Genomic DNA, 21,138 nt, shown 5'->3' with positions numbered 1-21,138 from the left:
ATTTTGATAGACTGGCAGTTATGGGTATGGTTGCAAGCTAGAGGCAGATTTTGCAATTTCATATTAGCAGCATTGTAATTTATTAAAGAGTGAGGAGTGAAGGTTTGTGAAGATGGGGGTACTGTAAAAGAGGGAGAGAAGTAGTAAAACATTGGCCAATTTGATTTTTGTGGGCCCATCCATGTAATTTTGATGTTGGTAGAGTTTACCTAGTTTAAAGTGAGTTAGTTTCTAGTATTAAGAATGTGTTGCTCATAGGAGAGTTTATTGTCTATTGCTATACCAAGTAATTTTGCAGAATGAGCAACCTGAATTTCCATTTTATCTTGGGAGTAAATTTTTAAGTCCTGTATGGTTGGCTTGGTAGAGAAAATAAGTTTATTTTATTCTTTTTTAGTTTCCCGGTCTCTTTTAGTTTATCTGTCTGTATACTCATGAATAGGTCAATCCAAGAATCTACTGTCCCTGATATTTGGGACTCTTTTTTACACTATACCATTACACAAAGAGGTAACTTCATCAACCTATCAAATTATAGAGCCACAGCCGATCTCTCGCCACCCTCTAAAATTCTAGAAAAATGCATACCCAATCAACTTCTTAACTATCTAATAGACAACTGCCTTAAGACACCTACTCAACATGGCTTTAGACCAAACCATAGCACATTTACTACCCTTTGATTTTTTAGGCATACTGTTGCAGAAGCCAGAGATGAAAACCTTGTGGTCTCCTGTCTTTTTCTTGACCTCTCAAAAGCTTTTGACACCATCTCACACTGAACTACTAACTAAACTAGCTGATCTCAACCTCTACTCCTCTGCTATTCGTTGGTTCTCACACTACCTTTCCAATAGGCTTCCGTCAGTCAGATAAGTTTCCACCTGCTCCCCTTTCTTACCCATCCAGACTGGCATCCCCCAAGGGTTCATTTTGGGACCTCTTCTCTTCAATATCTTCACAAACAACCTCTACTCTTGCTGCCCCTCCTCCTCCCTGATACAATATGCTGATGACTCTACCCTTGTCTACCACTCTGCTGACACCTCTCTCCTCCACTCTATCACTCAATACACATTTCACAATGTCGAACTATGGCTAACTGACAATCTGCTCATCCTAAACCCCCCAAAAAAAACAAACTCCTCCCTTTCTTCCCTAAATCCTTCTCTCAACATAAAACCATCTTTACCATCACATCACATGACAATACCCTTATCAAAGCTGACTCTCACACTAAACTTTTTGGAATTATAATTGATGACCAATTAAAATTTGACCTCCATATACAACACTGTATTAAAAAGACAAATCAAAAAATGGGTCTACTGTATAGAACAAAAAATTCTTAGCCTCTAACTCCAAACCATCTCTGGCACAAGCATTTCTCCTATCCTGTCTTTTGTACCCCTCTCTGATACTCACATTTCTACAATCATCCTTAACAGCCAAACTGGAAGAAACCTATAACAACATAGCTCAATTTGCCAGCAGTAAACCATACAAATCCCATCATTGCCTTACTTTAAAACAACTTCAGTGTCTTGAGTTCCCCCAACTTCTCCTTTTTTCCCAACTACAGTTCACTCACACCTTACTAAACAAACCCTAAGCCTGTCCATCTCTCTCCTCCCTCATATCCCTCTTTAACCCCTATCAAACGCTACGCATCTCTGATCAACACCTCCTTAATATTTATAAAACCAACAAAAACAACAGTAAACTTCTACATAAAAGTACAGTGTCCCAAGCCTGGAACAATCTCCCACCAAATATTCATAACATCAAATGTACAACCCGCTTCAACATAGAACTTAAAAATTAAATTTTTAATTCTAGCTCCTGCCCATACCAGGACCCTACTTAATCCCACCCCCTTCTCTATACCCCTCTCTACTCAAACTCTTTCAGCCTTTTACTTAATCCCACCCCACCTCCCTATACCCCTCTCTACTCCAAATCTTTTAGCCATCTAATACTTATACTCTCTGTTAATAGCAACACTAACACATATTCATTATCAGTCTAGATCTGTTTTCTGTAATATTATGATGTACTAGCATAAACTTAAGTCTGATTCTTTTTTTCTTTTTTACTGTCTTTCCCTACACTCTCATATGAGGTTTCACTCAGCATTTATATCTTTGTATATACCTTTCATGCAACTTCTTTTATTGTAAATATGTGCAACGATATAACTAATTTTCTGTCTTTTTTATTTTTGAATTATGCATATTATTGTCTTGTGCTGCGGTAGCGTTGTCACCTCACGTAAGACGCTGTCCAGTTCGATTCACAGCTAGAGCGTCTTCTGCGTGGAGACATGCATGAATGGGCGTACCTTCATTGAAGGTTGTGTGTCAGGGCTGGTAACTCGGCACATAAAAATCAACTACCAATCATTAGCGGACCAGAGTTCCACTGTGGCAACCCCTAACCAGGAAAAGCCGAAAGACACAAACAAACAAATGTCTTGTATATTTTATTTTCTATTTTTTTGGAGTTTTTCTCCTCAGGTCTCTACTGAAAATGGGCCTTTGACTCAGTTGGACCAAGCTGGTTAACAAATGACAAATCAATCGATCAATCAATCAATCAATCAATCAATCAATCAATAAATAAATGTTGGCATTTAGAAGAAATTGACAGTTATTAAGCCAGGTTTCTATGGATTTAAATGTTTTTGGGTAATTTTTAGGAGGTTTTGAAAGTTATTGGAGGAGGATATGATTGTGCAAATGTCCACATATTGGATGAGTGTGATTTGAGGGAACAAGAGATAGAAATTGTTTATGAAAATACTAAAGAGCAGGGGTCTGAGGTTGGACCCTTGGGGTACTCCTGTTTTATTTAACAGATGGGTAGATCGTTTGGTCTGCCACTTCACTGATTGTTGTCTGTTATGTAAGTAGTTAGCAAACCAGGACAGCATATGTAGGGAGCAGTCTGTTTCTGACAGTTGTTGAAATAGTTTGGCATATGATACTGTGTCAAATGCCTTGGATAAGTCCAACAGGACTACCGAAGTTATTAGAGCTGCAACTAAAGCCTTGTTTACTGTGTCTGTGAAGGAGAGGAGGGCAGTGGTGGTGCTATGGAATGGGTGAAAACATTTTTTGTGTTGGTCACCTCACAAGAAAATGCTGCAAATAAACTGATATCACCAAAGAAAGCAGCCACACCAGACCGGTACCACCAGGGCAAAAACAAGCTCACGATAAGGCACAATAAGGCACTGGTTATAATTTATTAACGTGCAAAAAACTACAGCAACAAGCACAACATACGTTTTGTCTTAAAAAGCGACTTCATCAGATCAGATTTTTGTGTTGGAGTGAGGAGGTTGTTGTCTATGAAGTGGCTGAGTAGTTGACTATGTATACACTTTTCTAATATTTTGGAGACATGAGAAAGAATAGAGATCGATGTATATTAGTAAGTTAATTTGTATTACCGCCTTTATGGAGTGGAGTTATAATGGAATTTTCCCAATTTGTGGGATGGTTCCTTCAGAGATGGATCAATTTATTAGAATACTGATGGGTATGCCATTGCATCAGCAGCTATTTTCATGTATTCTGGAGAGAATGTTGTCAGCAGATAAGGAACATGGTTTCAGTTTTTTTTAAGTTATAGAATTAGAGAGGTGGGAACAGGTTTTAGGGAGAAACTATGTGTTTTTGGTATTGTCTTAATGGTAGTTTCATGTGATACAAGGCAATTGGAGGAAGTGTGTATGGTTGCTTGCCTGATGTTTGTATTATTGGTGGTGTATGAATTTGAGTTTGTAGGGGGTTCAAGAATGTGTTTAAGGATGGTATCAATAAAGTGAGAGTTAAAAGTGTGGGCTATATGTTGCTGGGTCATGGTCAGGGGATGGAGATGGATTTTGAGTTGTTCTGGGATTGAGGAGAGAAGATACAGATTTCCAAAAATTTGTCTTGTTACTGAACCAGACTTTCCAGGTTCTATCCATAGCTAAAAGTAATAGTTTTGTAGGTTTAGTTAACCATGGAGCATGGCTAATTTTGATTCTTTTTGTTCATGTAGGGGCAAGAGAGTTAAGGCTATCCAGAAAGATTTTGTGGGTATCTACTAGAAAGATTTTGTTAAAATACTTAATAACTTCATCTGGTTGTAGAGAATGCAGATGGCTCCAATTACTGGGTTTTAGAATGGTGTTAAATGTTGATGGGTTGAACTTAATGAAGTTTCAGTTGTTTTGTTGACATAGGATTTTGGTACCTGGGTTCGGGTTCTATATCTGAAAGCAGGTAGATGATCAGTCAGGGAATCAGGGAGGGAACCTGAGTTAATGAATTTGTGTGGGTGTGATATAAGGATCCAGTCGAGGGTTGTTTCAGGTTATTTTTTACTTTGATGGGGCATGTGGTAAGTTGTGTATATCTGCAGAGATTAATGCTATTTGTTGGGGAGATTAATTCTAAGTTTTGCCAGTTTATGTGTTTATCCCCTAGTATTATAGTTTCAGAGGATATATTATGTGTTGTCCAGGAGAGGAAATCTTCAAGGATGGGGATATTTTGCCCCGGTGAAATATATATGTAAGTGCTTCAAATCTGTTTATTGTCATTTATTTGTAGTACTCATATGACTGCTTCCAGATTATTAAAGCATGGTATGGTTTTTGGGAAAGATATAATAGTTAATGAGTTGCAAAAGATTAGTGCTACCCACCACCTTTCTTTAGAAGCCTGTCTTTTCGTAGTATATTATAACATGTTGGGACTATTTCTATGTCTGATATATGTGGCTTGAGCCAGGTCTTGGTGATGGCTATGATATATGGAAAATATTTCTCTAGCCAGGTATGAAATTCTGTCAGCTTGTTGTAAATTCTATGTATATTTATTGTTGCAAGAATAGGTTTCTAGTCGAGCATGGTGTATTTATAGTTGTGGTGGGTCTTATGTTAGAAGATAACAGGAGGGAAAGGCCAGGGTTGGGGTGAATATCACCACTTTAAAATAGAAGTGAGTGACCTATTATGAGGTTGGGTAGTAACTTTTGAGATATAATTTTGGAAGTCTGAGAGAAAAAGTTTTTGTTTTGTTGTTAGCATTGGAGAGAACGTTGAGTTTATTGGTGTGAGCATAGTTGCAATTGAATAGTGTTGAAGAGATTTTAGAATAACTAACTTTGCTGTGGTGTGTTTTTGTGGGAAGAGTGGGAGTTTTTAGTTTGAAGGGATGGTTTAAGTCCTGTTTTATTTTATGATGGGTGGTGAGTTTGGTCAATATGAAGAGGAGTGTGCTAAGAAAAATGAAAATTAGAGGAGATTTTACAGATGTTTGCATTTTGCTTTAGAAATTATTATTAGGATTGTAGGAAAAGGTTACACGTAAAAGCAATGTGATTGGTTGTTGCACGTAGGGAAATAAGAGGGGAGTATAGTTTAAAATGTGCTGGTTGACTGACTGAGTCATGATCTTATGGGATTTGATTGGCTAATTAGTACTTGGGCATGGCCAGGATAGATATAAAGCTAATGAAGGATGAGGTGGTTGGGAATGGGGTAAGGTAGAGGAGTGGAGTGAGCCCAAGTTCAGCAAGGGTGAATGGACCAGGTTCGCCCTGATTTCACAGATGTGCAAGTCTACAGAAACAATCAGGAAAGGCAGTAGGTAGTTTAGACTTACTTGTTTTGCATACCTTTCTTATCAAAATAAAATAAACCACTTTTACCAATGAGTATGTGGAATTTAGAAAGACCAGAATTTAAAAGAGAAAGGGTTTAGTAATAGTAGAAAAACAGGTAGGGCTTTGAAATAGTTAAACGGCATACAAATGGAGACTGCTGTTAGGAAGCACACGATGGAGAGGGCAACTAACATCTGCAGTGGAGCGATTTAGTTAAAACAATAGAAGTAATCAAGGGCTAGCAATTATCAATTTAGCCCAGAGGATAAAACATATTTTCTGTTTCTTTTGAAAATAATACCGATTCCAAGGTTGCCCAGTTTAGTTAAAGAGTGCCGTAAGCCAGTAGTTCAAGCTTGGGGGGATCCAGGGAAAAGTAATTTAAAAGAGGGATCTGGGAAGAAAAGTAAGTAATATTAACACAATATACTGCATTTGTTAATAAGAAAAAATGCAATAGACACAAAGGTGCTAATAGAGGAGTGAAAAAAAACAATAATTTTGTAAACTATACACAGATAATTAAAGCCTCAGTTTGTGATAATGTAGCAGCTGAGAAAAGTTATGGCAGATAACAATTTCAACACACAGTTGCAAATATATCAGTGGGTGTAAATAGAATATAACATGTGCAGAACTAAGCACATATTAGCCAGCACAATACTGTGCTTGTTATAAGTAGAGAAGTGCAAGATGCACTGCTAAGATTTTAAAAAAGGATGTAGGAATGCTGACACAAATTACACTATAGATATATCAAGTGGTATATCACACATTCTAAACCAATAGCTGAGGGAAAGTGCACACTAATGTCTGGGCAAGTTCTTTTAAAAATGCAATAATAAAGTGAGCAGCAAATAAATAATATTCCAACAATAACAATGATCTACACCAGCAACACAGCTCTAACAAGTCTTTACTCTAGTAAGTACAGTGCCTGGGCCACGCTAATGCTAAGGCTAGGTACATAGCTTCAAGAGCACATAAAGGTACCACAAATACTGTCTCTCGTGATATATAGCATGTCTAACTTCATTACTCCTTACAAAGGTGTAAATCAACATCAATAAATCTTCCAAATGAAAAGAAACAAATAATATGAAACAAAACCTTAGCTATGGGCAGTCCACCTGACGAGACAGGCAGCTACAACAAGGGGATTTTAAAAATGGTTCCTGTAGCTTAAGAAAGATTGGTTAAGCTGTAATTGGTCTTGTGGAGGAAGTGGAGGACTGATAGACCAGGAAAATGGTGGACAGCCAATAGTATGATGGAAAGGGCTGGCCCTGACTTCACAGTTGTGCAAATCTACAGAAACAATCAGGAAAGGCAGTAGGTACTTTGGACTTACTTGTTTTGCATACCTTTCTTACTGAAATAAAATAAACCACTTTTACCAAGGAGTATGTGGAATTCAGAAAGATCAGAATTTAAAAGAGAACGGGTTTAGTAATAGTAAAAAAAAAACAGGCAGGGCTTCCAAGTAGTTAAATAGCATGCAAAGGGAGACTGCTGTTAGGAAGCACAGGATGGGGGGTGGGGACTGCTAACATCTGTGGTGTATTTTAGTTAAAAAAAAAATAGAATTAAACAAGAGTTAGCAATTAACAATTTTTCCCAGAGGATAAAACATACTTTCTATATCTTTTGAAAATAACACTGATCCTGAGGTTGCCCAGTTCAGTTAAAAAGCATAGCGGGCCAGTAAGTTCAAGCTTTTGGGGGGAGGGTAGAATCCAGGGAAAAAGCAATTTAAAAGAAGGAGTTTTTGTATCTTTTGAAAATAACACCAATCCCAAAGTTGCCTGGTTCAGTTAGAGAGCAACACAGGACAGTAGTTTGAGCTTGGGTGCGAGGGGTGTTCCAGGGGAAAGTAATTTAAACTAGGGAGTTTCTGTATCTTTTGAAAATAATATGATCCTGAGGTTGCCCGGTTCAGTTAAAGAGTGGTGCAGGCCAGTAGTTCGAGCTTGGGGTGGATCCAGGGAAAAGTAATTTAAAAGAGGGAGCTTAGCTATGGGCACTCCAGCTGCCGAGACCTAAGCTACACCATGGGGCACGTTAACGCTAATAAATGACTTTTGTATAATGAGAAGAATATTAATATGCAGTATGAAGTAAGTTAGTTAGCCTCTTCTGTCATGATATGTGTTCATACTCTGTGACAACAGCATTTCAGTATCAGGAAGATATGATGTAAAATGAAAGATAAAGCAGAATAGAAGATCGGTCCCGAATTTGTGAAAAAAAGATGGCTTTTCCGTAGTAAAAGGAGAATCCTTGAGTACTGTAAGTACAAAAGTACTGAGGTACATGAGTGTTGATGTAGATGTAATTATAGGGGGCATTAATATCATGCTATATGTCTAAAAAATTATTGAATCCAAGATCAAAATGAATAATGAATATTAGCAAAATTGAAAAAAGGAAACTGCAAAGATTGGTAATCAAACTCATATGAAGAAGCAGCAGCATTGTATCTTTGTTTTTTTGTTTTGTTTTTGTTTTTTTTTGTTTTGCTGGACAGCAGATTGAGTTGTAAAACTTACAAATATTATTTTCATTTTTCTTCTGTGACATGAAGCAAGTAGGAGGAAAATATTTGTGATCGTTTGCATTTCATCTGTGCAAGAAATCTGAAAAATCAGTTGTGTTAGGAATGGACTGAGTAAGATATGTTACTGATGGGAAAAAAAGAAAACTGTTGTCTTTAATTTTGGCAGCGATATACTATCACTGGCTTCAGCCTGCCCAATGCTCTTTAGTATCTTTCCTGTTTCACTAGAGCCCTCCCTGCACCAAATATGATTATTATCTGATAGATGCCCAAGTTGTTTGAATGACCATAAGTACTTCGTCTAAGGGACATGTGTAAGGATATCACTTATCTTGCTATGCATGTGTCTGAGGAAGGAAAAACACTGATCCTGAGTGACATTTTGCCATCAGCCATAATGATATCAAAATTCAAAGACAGAAAGATTGTGTTTAATAATTGGTTATGTGGCTGGTGTTATTATGGAGTGATCCAATAACTGTTAGCATGGGATGAGATGACTGACAAGCCATCTTGACTGGACAGGGATGGTGTACACTTTTCTTACTACGGATTTCATGGTTTAGCTAAAGTCTTTGCTGTACCAATGGCGCCTCTTTTAGGTAGTGTCACTCAGCTAGACATTTCAACTTAGTAAAGTCAAATTCGGAATGCTTTAAATTGAATATATACAATGCCAGGAATCATAACAATGTTGAAATGTGAGGCCCTCCTATAACTTGGACACATTCACGTGTTTGTAATAACACTGAGGTTTCAAAGCAATAAAAGCACTCGCTTTATTTCTGGGTTTCATGCCTTTCATGTCTTCTGTTCTGCTGTGAATTGAAGTGAAATATCATTAAAGTCAAGGATATCATCCCTTCATAAGAGAAAATCCCCAAAACAAGACTCTTGGACATCAAAATCACCATAAACAATGTTGTTAGAATTTCATAGCCATTTATATAACATTGTCAATGTTCCCTCCCAACCCCAATAGCTATTTAATAGCATTGACAAAATCTGTATAAAACTCAGTACCTTTGTATTACATCAGTAAACTGTCAGAACTACATTGCCAATGGTCAGCATGCCCAGTAATTCCTTGACATCATAAACAACAATTCCCTGCAAATAGATAACCATGCTACTAGGGGGGAATCTTGATCTTGTGCTCACATATAAAACCAGTTTTCACACTCCTCCATATACATCACTTCACCCCTATTAAATCAGGCCATAAAGTTGTGGTTATTTCCTTATATGGGAGGGTATTTCCCCTACAAATGACTCAGTGTTTATGGAGCTCTCAAAAGCAAACTTTCTCAATTACTTGACAACCTAAGTAAATTCCATTGTGATTATGCATTAATGACATTAAAACATAAATAAATAAAAACAAGCAAACTAGCAAAAAATTTCAGGTTGCTTGTACCAGCCTCAATGCTGAATATAAACTTAAAATAGCCACTAAAACTAAAAATAATTCCAATTTCAAGAACTTAAGAAATAACATGGAACCATGTTTGGTACTAGTTCAGAATAATTTTGACCCAAAATAAATAGTTAATTTCATAACAGACATATTTAGTGCAATTTTTACTACATCCATATATATAACTATTCCATAAATTCTACATTCTTAGCAAGCTCTTATATCAAATATGAGATAACTGCTCTCATCCCAAAGAACACCTCATCAATTTTTCTTGATAACAAACTGGCTTGATTGATTATTAGTACCAAATATGGTTAATCTAAATTCCTACTTAACCACTTTAATCTTAATATCTCCATTGGTAATATTCATAAAGCTTGGAAAAGCAGCCACTGTTATGCTTTTACATTAGGCTGACTGTCCCATTGACCTTGGAAACTATAGACCCATTAGTCTCACTAGACTTGTATGTAAAGCTATGGGACATATTATCTCAGATGTCATTAGTCTGGACATTGGACATCTCATAACCTCGGATCCTTATCAATTCAGCTTTGACAAGTGCAGGTCTTCCCTCTTTATCCTAATGATTTTTTTTTAATATCAGCAATATGGTGGATTGTGGTCATGTACTACATGTAGAATATCTGAAGGCCAAGGCTTTTGACATTTACCCCTATGCAGGCATTATTGACAGACTTGTAAATTTGAATATAAATACCAATGTTGGGCATTGAACAGCTAACTGGTCATCAGAACCCACGTGGTTAAAGTCACAGATGCCATTTCTGAAAGCAAAGCAGTTACCAGTGGTATGCTACATAACTCTAAGTTTTGCCATTTCCTATTGAGCATCTATTTCTCCGTCCTTATTTACTGACGTCACCACTTTTGTAAAGTCATTTTTACATTAACACAAACCACAACAAAATCTAGTTTTGCGCTTTCAAAACTTCTCTTGATTGAAAGCAGGCATTCTTCTTATTAAGCATACCTGAATGGTAAGATGGATATTTTCTGTTACATGCTAATTCATATGTCGATTTTAATTTCTCCAAGTCTTTTGGGTTTCTAATACAATGATGGGAATGAACCCCATTCCTAAGTCAAAGTACGATTAAAGTTCATGAAATTAGTATGGTTTCACTCTTTGATGTTAGCCAAAAGTGCTCTTCACAGCACCCACAATGTGCCCAGTAATGACTCCTTCTGCAATGCGTATGGTGTTACATGAATTGATAACAGATGTAAATACGATTGTAAATTCTTTTTTATAAGACTAGTTGCTCCTCCTACTACTATTGGAACTGTCTGGATATCATTCTTCCACATGACTCTCATTTCTGCCTGCAGATCAAGGTATTTTATGACTTTGTATCTCTCTGTACACAAGACAATGTTAGCACTAGATGTGGCGATTTCAATGATCAATGCTACATTTGTCTTCTTTTCTTGGACCACTATATCCAGTTTTTTAGAATCTGTCTTTTGCACTATTGGTATTTTGTGATCCCATGTGATGTAAACTTCATCATTTTCTATGATTCTCTGTGGCTCATGTTTCCAGTGCTTTTTAGCCACTTCGCTACCATAATGTTTGCACAGTCTCCAGTGTAACAGTCTTGCCACATTATTATGTCTTTCAGTATACAGTCCCTCTGCCATTAGAGAGTTGCAATCAGCAATAAGGTGTTTGACTGTTTCCAATTCGGTTCCACAAAACCTACATATGTCTGTTTCTCCCACATGTTTAATGGATATAGTAAACTAGCATATACGTAGCCCACTAGCTTGGGCTGCCAATATTAACCTTTCATTTCTTGATGTAAATTCACCTCTCCTTAACCATTCCTGCATTTGTTCTTGATCAACATGAGGCTCTTCCAGAAGTTTTCTATACTTGCAACTATATTTATGTTTTTTCCACATTTCTTGCCTTCTCATCTGATCCTTCATCTTATATTCTTTCTTTTGTTTTTTAGCACATTCAGTTGCCTGATTTCTATCCACTTCTGGTTTGATTTCCATTCCTGCTTGACGTCGATATGCTCCTGCTAAATTAAATTAATGTCGACAGTGTGTGCCATGGCATGAGCAATGATCATCCTGTACTAAGTGCTAAATATTTCATGCAGAATATGCATTGTTGTACTTATAATTAATACCAATCAAGAGCAATATATTTTAAAATCACTGCTGCATATTTTAAAAATCATATCACATTAATATAGAAAAATAAATAAATATCATAGTATTTGTTACTTCAGTCAATCCAAATTACAACACAGATCTCAAAAAAGATCATATATATATTTCATAATTTATCACAGATATGTTACTTTCTTTTAAAATGTGCATTTGTGAAGACACTTTTCAGACTTGGGCCTATCTATCTTATTCATTTGAATTAGTATATCAGGAGATCAGTTTTACTTTTCTTCTTAGTAATATTATATAAAAAACAAACATTTAGACTTGTGTGATACTTTCCAAGAATATTATCTTGTGAATACTAAACATGCTGTCAAATTGTTATATAACACTGATGAGCAGTGCTAAATTTGTTTGACATACATTGTCTAATGTCTGTACTGACTAGACTTTGACTTTTCCTTTCTGTTGAAATCCATTTATAAGCAAACATTTTCTGTAACAATTAATTTATAATAAATAATTCAATCTCTGTTGTGGATAATTCTTCCCATAGCTACCATGTGTAAATATAATATATGATACTGATCTTTAAAAAAGAGAGGTTTCATGTAAAAGGTTGGTATTCTATGCTCTATAGTCTGCTGTTTTGTTTTGTTTTGTATTCACTTTTATGTTGCAACTCAATATCAGCTGTCAGAAACTATTTCACTGACTAGTCTTTCTTTGGTAAAGCACATAGATGTCTTTGAAGCCTCTGTGCTAAGTTTAAGCTTCTTGATACTTTTCACATCTAGCAGTGTATTGATATCTGTCAAAATATGTTTTAAAGTCTGCCCTCTCACCAATAAATCAAGCAGATGACTGAAGTCTTTCTAATAAATAAAACATCTGGAAGTATACATTTGATATTATCGTACTGCTATACCATTATTTAGCTTATTTCTTTTGTAAAGTCATATCTCTTAACCAAAATTATTTCATCATGTTTTGTTTCACTTCTTAGAAATCAGTAGGGCATGAGAGATTCAAATCCCACAACGTAAGAATCCTTTTAACTCTAACCCTTTGCGATCTTTCCTTGTGGATGAGGCCAAGTTTAACTGTTCATTATTTCTGTTTCATCATAAAATAACACTTAAATCAGGGTACACTGCTCTTTCTTACCCACTGACTGCTTCCTTCAGTTTTCTACCTTTGTAGATTTCAGTTATGCTGAGAAAACATCTAATATAGATGCCCCATGTGAAAGTAATCCTTGCACAATTCATCTTACAAGAAAAAAGATGTTTCTTCATATTGAGGAGAGCAAAGATGGACATACTTGTAATATTTCTGAGGATATTCTAAACATTTCATCATTCTATGAGTTGCAGTATAAAATAACCATTCTAGCATGTGCGTAAAACAATTGTCATCGCATTTTTGTTCAATCTCTCTCTCTAAGAATCTATTCATAGGAATACTGTCAATGGATACTAAAAATATGTCTGATAAATGCATGCACCACACATTAATCATTGATATTTTTTTCACCATAATACTGGATTCATTCAGCAAATTTTACCTCTCTACCCACATCACATTCATTGTTCACCTCTCTTACAAATTGTGAAGCACCATATCTCCACTGCATTCACACTTCAAAAAATAATACTTAAGTATTGCACACAAAAACTATACTGACAAACTCCCCACCAATAATAAAAAAAAAAAAACAAGAAGGGATCAACTCATTCACTGGGTCATATGTAGTAACTAGACATGCAATCCATGAGACCATCAAGTAGCCCAGGCAAATTTCTTAATTGCAAAATGCAACCCAAGGGTGATTCACAAATTTATTCTGTAACACACTTTCTTCCTCTGAAGTCTCAGCCATAGCCTTCAAGGAGTAAAGAACCATAGGAGCACACACATTTTATATACTAACAGATAACAGTTGAATAATTAGTTAATTACTCACTTAAATTTTTTTTAGCAAGTTATCAAGTTATTTGATGAACTGGAGAAAAGTATGTGGAAGGAGACTGCAACTTTCTTTAACCTATCTGGTTTACAGAAGTATGCTGACCTGGACATTACACCTCGTGGGTTAAGAGTGTAAAAAGATCCAACCCTTCTGTTTAATTTAGAAAAGGATACTGATATTGTATTTCATAAATGGTGCGTGGCAGCTGCACACAAGTGTGCGTCTGAATGGGTGAATATACTCATTGAACGAGATAGGGTTAAACAAAAAGAACTGGGAACTGAGATTAAGAAATTATGTGAGAATTTGTCAACAGGTACTTCTGCCCATATACTTGATGATTTTTTGAGTAATATCAGTGTCAAGTTAACGAAATACGAAACAGAACTGGTGGAAAGAAAAAAAGGAAATTGCTCTGGGATTTGCGTGACTATGAGAATGGTAAAGCCTTTATCTCTAGAACCAATCGGAAGAGGTCACACAATCATCTCTGGTTCCAAAAAGAGGGTGGAGACGTTCATCACTACTATTCCTCCTTTTCTGCTTCAGAGGGCCAGAATACATCATATGAAGAAGATGTGGATCAAAATTCTGAGTTTCCTGTGTTACCAGCAGCACAATACCCAGATCAGTTTCAATAGACTTTTCGTCAAGATTCTACCAATTATAGAGGTGGTAAACAGGGGAGGAAATGCCAGTGTGAAGTTCAGGGACCAGCACAGAGAGAGCAGTATCCACAAGGGGGTATAAAAGAGGTAAATGGTGACTGTTTTTCTCTACCCTCTTCTAAGAACTATGTAGTAAATGTATCTAGACATTTATTTACTGATTCAGAATATTCAGTTTTAAGCTGTTTTATCATGTATACATGATATTAAATGTGATGTTTTTAGATTTAGTAGGAAACTTCATTTAAAATGTTTTTTTCAGACTACGAGTGAGAATACTGATGTAGCTATGTCCATGGACAGCCTTGATTCTTCCTTGGAAAGTTTTCATACTTGCAACTCAGATAGTATATATAATGCATATTGTAAATTGGATACTGAATATGTTACACACAAAAGCTGTATTATGCCACCTGTTTTGAATAATGATTGTGTGCACTTATCAAATTTGTTGAATTTTGCTATTGAAAGTGCTTACACTGAGTCTCTGAAACGTAAGTCTGATATTCAATATAATTTGTCCCTGAAAGAATGGAAAGCTTTACAGGTGTTAAGTAAAATGAGGGAGATTGTATTTAAGCCTTCAGATAAAGGGAATAGGCTTGTTGTAATGCATTAGTCACAGTATTTGACAATGTGTGAGGAACATCTAAATGATAGCAACATTTATGAAAAGACGGATGTATCTGTGTATAGTAATTCAATGTCTGAATATGTTGAACTACTTAGGAAAGGACAAAGATTGGGTTATTTCTCAGAAACAGATATCAACAAGAAATTTAATGTGGAAGGTTGTAGGATGGCCCTATTCTATTGCCTTCCGAAGATAAACAAAAGCTTAATACAACCTCTGGAGAGACCTAATGTTTCAGGCTGTAATTACCTCTTGCATAATATAGGTCTTTTTCTACATAGTTATCTATTACCTACAGTTAAAATTCTACCTTCTTATATTTGTGATGTTTTTGATTTTTTAGATAAAATTAAGAATGTTGAGTGGAATGATCAAATGTATTGGGTTACACTCGATGTAAAGAGGCCTCTATACAAATATTAGACATGAATTTGGAATTGAGGCTGTTAAATTCTTTTTAGGTAATAGTCCGGTTACTGAATATGTAATAGAACTCATACATTTCTGCTTAACACATATTTTTTTTGAGTTTAATAATAATTTATATAGACAAAAACAAGGGACTGCCATGGGGGCAACTTTTTCCCCCATGTATGCCAATTTGGCTATGGGTCTTTTTGAGTCTGAATATTTATATAGAAATAATTTTTTTCGCAAATAAGATACTATAGGTTTATAGATGACTTGATATTTTTGGTACAAGGTGGTAAGGCTTTGGTTGAGAAATTTATTTCAGAGTTGCATATTAATAGATTTTTTTTTTTTTTGGAATTTGATGGTCTCAGAATTGGGACAAGCATTTCTTTTTTGGATGCTGTATTGAATATTATGGATGGTAAAAACTTGGAGACCTCAGTTAATAGAAAATTTGATGAAGGGACACAATATGTACATGGACAGAGTGGTCACCCTCCCCATACACTGGAGGCTTTACCTTTTATTGAAATACTTAGGATTTCTAGATTATGCAATAACGAGTATACTTTTGTAAAAGAATTGGATAAAACTGTGGAGATGTTTAAGTGAAGGGGCTACAGCAATGAGTTGATTGATAAAAGCTGTAAAAAGTTTTTTGAAAGCAACTGTAGAAAAACAAGGGATAGTACCTATAAAATATATACTGTTTCTCCTAATAATAGGATGAGGAAACAGTGTAAAATTTTGTATTTTATTACTACATATGGGTGCTTTAGTATTGAAATGATGAGATTGGTGAGACATTATTGGGAATATTTTAATTCCCTTAGTAATGTGTCAGTTTGGTTAAATGAAAAGTTACGGTTTTCTTTTAGAAAATGTAAAAATATACAGAATTTTTGGGTTAGGAGTAAATGTTATATGCCTTTTATGCATTTAGAACATAGTCTACTATATAGTGGGACCTCCACGTGTGGTAAATGCAAGGCTTGTAAATTTGAAGTGAAGAGTTTCCCCCATATGAATAATGTATTTTTTTAATACATGGGATCATTTTACTTGTAATTCTGAGGGTGTTATTTATACACTCAAATGTCCATGTAACTAATTTTATATTGGTGAAACCAAAAGGGCATTTAAAGTCAGATTTATGGAACATGCTAGAAACATTGTTAATAGTAAAGAGGAAAGTTCTGTGGCTATGCAGTTTAAAAAAAAAATTCATCAAGGTAAAAATGAGGGGTTAAAAGAAACAGTGTTGGAAAAAGTGAATGTTTCTTGTTTTGATGCTAATAGTCTCAAACAACAATTATTATTTAAAGAGACTATTTATATTTTAAAGTTTGGCTCTTTATACCCTCATGGGTTAAATGAAGAAATGAATTGGAGGCTATTAATTTAATTATTTTATTGTTTTATTGTATTAACTTGCTAAAAATTTTTTTTAACTGAGTAATTAACTAATCATTCAATTATCTGTTAGTATATAAAATGTGTGTGCTCCTATGGTTCTTTACTCCTTGAAGGCTACGGCTGAGACATCAGAGGAAGAAAGTGTGTTACAGAATAAATTTGTGGATCACCCTTGGGTTGTATTTTGCTGTTTTTTCACTAAGTGGTTGCTGTTGTTCGTTTAAATTTCTTAATTGCCCCCAGACACTGTCTGGGCAATTGACTTGGTCAGCATCACACATCAGGCAAATGAGGGTTGAGGAAATCAACCCTTGTACTACAGGAGAGAGATTATTAGCAGCATATAACTTTATACTTCTGCACTAAAATACATTTAACATTCTGAAAAATTAATAAGTTATTATGCAAGTCACAAATAGCTATCCAGAACTGAAATTATCAACAAATCATGCACAAAACAGTAAAAAAGTACTTTGCTGAATATAATTCGAATGATGAAATATATAACTGAGCTTAAATCCTAAGTGGTGTTAACCTAATCTACTCTGAAATTTACACCAATAGCAACAAATTACCTGAAATATTTAAAAATTAAACTTAGATCAAAACTGCAACAGAAATTTGCTCACAGGACATCCCATTCATAAAAAATATACATTGTGAGAATCCATATCAAAGAGACAATGTGCATAATTACTGTTTCACACTAAATGTAATGACAGCAATAATCTAAACTGATAAATGGGGTCTGATGAATGTGATATATGAAATAGTTTGTTCAGTTGCTTAGAGCCAGAGTTCAGGATCTGTAGCTCTTATCACCAATTAAAATATATATTTACTTAAACATGTACACAATACAGTACATAATATTACATATATCACTACATCAGATTACTACATATTAGAGAAATATATATATATATATATATATATATATATATATATATATATATATATATATATATATATATATAAAATAAATATCTATGGACAGACTTACATTAGTGGCATTCACTCAGTTCAATGGTTTAAACTGAATTTTATAGGCCAAAAATAAAGACAGTGAATATTAATTTTGTAATGTATAAACAGCTTATGATATTTCAGTAACCATTCAAGCAAGACACATACTGCCAGCACGTTCATATGTGGCTATGCAGCTCTGTCTATGTACCCTGAATGTTGATATATTTAGAGAAATATGAAAATTATTACAATATAAACAAGCAGTATATAAATAATATTCAATATCTCTTTAGCAATATTTGGTAAAGTTCAAATATCACTACAATTGTCTTTGCCATCATGTATGCTTTAACATGAAATCTTCTGATACGTTAATGTAGCATGGTTTTAGAATTATTAATGCAAATATGAACAAGCGATATTTAATATTTAGTGTTACTATAAAACTGTAAATGGCAAACAATTTGAGATAAATTAATCTTTACATTAGTGACATTCATTCAGTTGAAAGCTTTAAACTGTTTTTTTTTATAAGTCATAATAAAGGCAGTGAATATTAAGTCTGTAATGTATATACAGTGTATGATATCTCAGTAACCATTCAAACCAGACGCCCATTGCCAGCAGGATTTTTTTCATACAGCTGTGAGTTTCATATCAGGTTATACAGTTCTGTCTGCGTTACCTGAATGTTGAGATGTTTGGAGAGATATAAAAATTATTACAATACAAATAAACAATATGTGAATAATATTCAATATCTCTTTAGCTACATTAGACAGAGGTCAAATTTCAATACAGTTAGGTTTGCCATCATGTGTACTTTAAAATGAAATCTTCTGATATCTGCTATACATGGTTTTGGAATTGTTAATGCAAATATGAACAAGCAATATTTCACACCTACAGGCATCAGTAGGAGTTAACTGCAGAAACACGTGGAGGTCCACTCAGCTTTAATGAGTTACGGTGTTACTGCTCAATGCTTGGAGCCTAAAGAAACAAACTCCTCATCCTTCAAGCCCTCCTCACTCTGGAGAATATAAACATCAGTGCCATGACCGAGCCTTGGTTTAAAGCTGTAAAGCATTCCAGCAGTACAAGGCTACATAGCCTTCCACACAATTAGACCAACTGCATCACAGACTGAGGCCAAAGGTGTAGGTGTTTCGATCTACATTAGCAATAAACATACGTCCGGTTGGATAAACAGGATGATACCATGGAGCTCATCCATCTGCAAGTCACCATAGATAAGGTCCTTCATTCTATCATGGCTAGGTACAGGTCATCATCTATGCCTCTAGAGTCTCACAACTCTTAACTAAACCTACTAGTGGTGCTCACCTTCCAGCCAAACACCCTATTCATATGCGGCTTTAACTACCCCTATATAGACTGGGAAGTTTACACTGCCTCAAACACACAGGCACTACGCTTCCTAAACTTTATTATCACAAACATTCTGGAACAGATAATGCTCACTCCAGACAGAGGATCAAACATGCTGGATGCTGTAGTCATCTATGTGGGAGAGCATTGCCCACCAACTCATGTCATGTCTGTCTCCCTACTGAAATATCAGCACTAAAAATGCTGAGTGCCAACAAGCCAAAAAAAAAAAAAAAATGACTGCAAACATGGGAGAGGAGTGAAGCTTGGAAATCTGTCTTTTCCTTTATGCTTCTTTTTGTTTGTGTGTGGGGGCAACTCTAAGATTGTCATACCTTGCTGAAAAGGAAATATTTCAAGAAATATCATCTTGGACTTAATTTAGTGTAAGTCTGTACTTTCGACCATTCAGTCTCTGTATTTTGGGACTCACTCTAGTGGGTGCCAACATTTCAAATGGTTCCCATCACTTTCTCCCTAGTGAGGCTGGATCACAAAGCTGTCTCCTTTGAAGTAAAAATCAACTCAGAAAACCCATCTAAACCCGTAACAGCTAGGAACTATTCTAAGGAAAACTACATCTTATTAAATCACAGTTTGTCAAAATTCAGGGCTTCTCCTAACCCCAAGACCATAGCTACCTATGCACATTTATTCACAAAAGTCCCTATACAAACATGTGAATGTCTGCATAGAGTCTGCTATAACTATCATGTGAGGGAATCTTCACCTAAACAGGATATATAACAATAGAAGAAAACTCATGGCCAAAATCATGAAGTGCAACTCCCTTAAGGATAAGTGTTCTTTTATACAACTAAACAAGAAACTATGAAATACAGATCAAGCTTCATTGCCGACTCCACCCCAGCTCCACTTGGTGAAATCCCCTCCAATATATTATGCCCAACTGTTAGCAGGGACCACATGCTGGCAGCACTTGATAAAAGCAAAATCACTTCCATCATGGGTTCCAACAACATCCCTGGTTCCCTCCTGAACAGTCTAAAACACAACCCACCAAGACCACTTGAGACACTCTTCAACTGCAGCCTTGAAACAGGCTACATTCAAAATGAATGGGAAACCACAACAGTCATGCCCCTCCACAAGGGTGGACCATTAACCAACCCAGGGAACAACAGAACCATCAGTCTAACAAGCCTAATATGCAAAGCCATGGAATGAATTATCATGGAAATGATAAACAATGATATTGGCAACCTACAAACACCAGACCCATCCTAATTTGGCTTTGTCATGCTTATTTAACCTGACTGATTTCTTAGAGAGGGTCAACAAGGCATTGGATGAGGGTAAAACAGGACATACTATGTATCATGACCTAGGCAAGGCATTTAATGGAATATCTTGTTGGGAAGTTCTCTATGCTAGACACAAACCCCTACATAACTCACTGGACTGCTGGCTGGCACACAGATAGGACCCAAGAAGTCAGGATCAGTGAGACCACCTCCATCAAGAGACTCTTCACTAGTGGAATACCCCAGGGCTTTGTGTTGGGCCCACTCTTGGCATCTATATCTCAGAAGTCAAGTCTAATGTTGAAGGCCTCTGGCTCACCAAGTTTGTAGATGACTGTAAATTGGGAGCTATTATAGACTGCCTCCAAGACACCAACATTTGCAAAAGGGTTTAACACAGAAAAATGATTGGTGCCAAAGTCATTGCCTAAAACTCAATGCCAAAAATGCACTGTAATGTCCTTTGGGAAACTGTCAACCCACGTTAATCCCTCCATTGATAAAATGTCTGTTAAGAGTACATCTAGTAGTAAGGAATCTTGGAAGATATGTAGACACCAGTCTGGTCTTTGACCAACATGTAGCTAGAACAATAAGAAAATCATTCTATGTCATCCAA

This window comes from Protopterus annectens, chromosome 3.part1 (genome assembly GCF_019279795.1).
Source record: "Protopterus annectens isolate FY-2018-M chromosome 3.part1, PAN1.0, whole genome shotgun sequence".
NCBI classification, from domain to species: Eukaryota; Metazoa; Chordata; order Ceratodontiformes; family Protopteridae; genus Protopterus; species Protopterus annectens.
Note: the sequence above shows the minus strand (reverse complement) of the source record.